The following is a 3,679-nucleotide window of genomic DNA, read 5'->3' as shown; positions in this document are numbered from 1 at the left end:
TCAATTTGCATAATTTAAAACTCAATAGTAGAATTTAATCACACCATTGCAGTCAGCATGAAATTCCGGTCACCGGCTATCCCGGCCTAACTTTCGGAAAAATAATTAATAAATCATTAATTTCGAAAATTAATAGAATAAATCAATTCAATTTCTAAAAATACTAACCTAGGCCAAAGTTATTAAATTAATTACCAATATGGACCCGGAAAATTCCCGAACCCTTCTAGATAAACAAGATAATTTATTTAGGCCTTAGCTAAACCATGCTAACCACCTAACATGCTCGATTAAATAATTAAATTTCTAATTTAATCTAACTAACTACCTAATTCCTAATTAAATAAATCTAAACACCCCCTTAGACGTCATTAGCCTACTAGCAGAGTTTAGAGTATAAACTCACCGGTTAAGTGTGGAAATCGGTTCACCTGACGACGGCGTGACGGTGACCAAAATCTGAATTTTCGACGGCGTCGACGAACACTTGGACCGAGGCTAAAATGGGCCCAACAAATCTCAGCCCAACCCGAGATTTTCTTTTGAATTGGACCGGGCCTGAAGCGGGCTAACTTCGCGGGCTTAGGTTGCTGAACTGGGCTTGGCTTCATGGGTTTCGAATGGCCGAGCTTGATGGACTTTGCTGGGCTGAATTCTTGGGCTAAAACTTACGGTCACAGCTGGGCTTGAAGATGAATTCGTGGGCCTGCGGCCATGGGCTAGAGACTGAAGCCCACGACAGAATTCATGGAGATGCTGGACTCCGGCTTCGTTGGCGTGTGGACGACGCCGCTGCGGTGAGCTTCTTCGGTTGATGCTTCTTCCTTCGCTAGCAAACCGGAGAAGACCGAAGCTGCCGGAGGTGGACCAAACATTGGGCCGAGCTGCTACAAACCGAAGCCGCAACGGAGGAGATGGCGAGACACGGATGAAGATGCTGGACGAGGAAGCAATCAACGTTCGTGGCTCCTTCCGGGCTTGACTCAAGTGCCGTTGAACAAGAGGTCGTGTGGATGGAGTTCGGTGGAGCTGGTAGGAGACTGGGGGAAATGAAATGGGCGGTGGCAGGGGTTGTCTTGATGAGTTGGCAGCTTGAGATGGAGCACGATCGTTGGCAACAGCGGCTAGGTCTCTTCGGTGGTCAACTAAGGAGAAGGGAAGTTCTTTTGTTGACCGAAGGAGTTGGCTTATGGACAAGTGTCCATGGGTGAAGGGAAGAGGAAGAAATTTTGGTGAGTGGAGATGGACGCAGGGCAGCTTTCGAAGGAAAATAAAAGGGGAATGAAAGGCAAAGTAAAAAAAGAAAACGTGAGCATGAGAGGTCGAGAGAGAGAGAAGTGCACGAAGATGGAGGGGGTGGAGGGGCAACGCCAGCTTGCCCGAGAAGATTTTTGCAAAAAAGAAAGGAAATAGTCAACAACCCTTAGCCACTCCATTAATGGCTTGTCCCTAATACTTTCCAACCAAATTTCAAATAACCCCAATTAAAGTCCCAATTTTTCAGCCTTATGTCCAATTTCGAATTTTACTATATTAAATTCAATTTCCTTACTGAATTTCCCAAATTAAGGTTCAATTTCATGAAGAAAAATCCCAAACAATTTTTTTGCAAGTCCCCGACATTCAAAGGCTTGGCTCGAAAGTCCAAATCCCCTTAAATTTGGCCCGTCATTTAATTTTTGTTAATTTTTCCATCGCGTCAGAACGATTTTCCGTAAAATACCGGAATCTCTAAAAAAATCTTCGGAGGATGAGCCGACGTTCCTAAATAGCTGCGTGACACCACAGAACTTTCAATTTCCGAAATCGGGTTCAAATTCACGGTTAATTTCACCCGTGCGCTTTTAGCGTGACTTAGCCTATTGAGTAACTTTAGTAAATTTTTAGTGCAAATGACCCGTGATCGATTTATCTCAAGTCACAATGTACATCCCCGACACATTGGCGACCCTCGGTTGTTGAAAATCTCGAGATTTCAGTTACGGACACCGGGTACCTAAACGAAGTAAAATCAACTTAGTGCCGATTGATGAGAATTTTGCAATCAAAGTGGAATCACCCCACAATTTGATGACATATCTCAGTCGAATCGACCTATTTTGATCTCTCGATCGATCTCTCTCGACGATGCCGTAATGACCCTTGCGGTTGTGCGGTTAAAACATTCCTAGTCGAATTCTCAAGTCTAATTGCATTTTAGATTCCGTAATTGTTTCCCGGATAGTCCAATGTCGTAAGTGATCAGCTCGAGAGAATACTATTGACGTCGATGAAAGACCCGATTTATTCAATTGAAATCAGATTTGAAAAATCATATGTCACATTGTGGTGGGGAATCCGCATCAACCTGACTATGGACCTTACTAGCTCATAGTTCCAGCACAAGACCCTCATGCAACAGAAATATAAAAAGATGTATGCTCCGTAATCTTGCCCATTGTCCAAAAATTCATGAGCTACCATCTATAGACTGAAATGTTATCCCATAACAGGGTAAGACAACGTCTCGGCGAGTTGAACCCCTAAGACCCGACTAGGAAGAAAAATATGCTCTAAGGCTGTTTGCACAAACACAAGTTAGAGGACTTACCTTAGCCTCGCCCTCTTTTAAGCAAGCCGTACAATTCTACTAACCGTTCAATCATTTCAACTAATCAAATCATCCAATCAGATCAAATCTTCGATCAATCGACTTGGTCGATTCCATGTCAACGAGATCATTCCTGGTCATCTCAATCAATACTATTTATAAAGTCCGATCATAATCGTGGATTGCTCATTCTAAGTGATAGTAGATAGTATAGCTCACCGTAAGCGCCTCAATACTCGAGTATAGTATACTAAATATGCTTGCTAGAAGTTGCCTCGTATACTAATATAGTATACTAAATATGCTCGCTAGAAGTTGCCTCCAATATCGATATAGTATACTAAATATATGCTAGAAGTTGCCTCAATATCGATATAGTATACTAAATATGCTCGCGTAAGCTGCCTCAATACCGATATAGTATACTAAATATACTCGCCAAAAGCTGCCTCATATACCGATATAGTATACTATTCGAATTACCCTTTTATCCTTCTCGATAAAAATAATCGTGTGTGTGTACATAGTCGGCCTTAGCTAAAGATACAATATTTTCATTTAAAAATCAAACTAAGTTCAACAGTCCACAAATCCATTTTAGCGCCATAAACCGAGGCCCGGGTGATTTTCCGGTTAATTACAGAAATAAAATAAATTTAGGAATAAATTTCTAAAATACAAATCATACAAAAATCTGCACAAATTAGAACTCAATTAAATAAATGGATCACACCACTGCAATCAGCATAAAATTCCGGTCACCGGATATCCTGGTCTAATTTCTGAAAAATAAATAAATAATAAATAATTATGGAAATTAATTATTAAATGCAAATAAATAGAACTTAGGCTTGTAAAACCTAATTAAAAGCTGAGACGAGCTTGGAAAATTTTCGAACTACTTTAGATAAATACTAAAACTTGTCTAAGCTCTAACTACACTACTCTAACCACCTAACATGCAATAACAATTAATTAAATTGCTAATCTAATATAACTATCCACCTAATCCATGTTTAGTCTAAATTAAAACAACCCTTAAGCGTCATTAACCTAACTAAGCAGGGATTAGTGAGTTAAACTTATTGA

The sequence above is a fragment of the Eucalyptus grandis genome, chromosome 3, assembly GCF_016545825.1.
Source record: "Eucalyptus grandis isolate ANBG69807.140 chromosome 3, ASM1654582v1, whole genome shotgun sequence".
In the NCBI taxonomy this organism is placed as follows: domain Eukaryota; kingdom Viridiplantae; phylum Streptophyta; class Magnoliopsida; order Myrtales; family Myrtaceae; genus Eucalyptus; species Eucalyptus grandis.
This window is presented reverse-complemented; position numbering follows the sequence as displayed.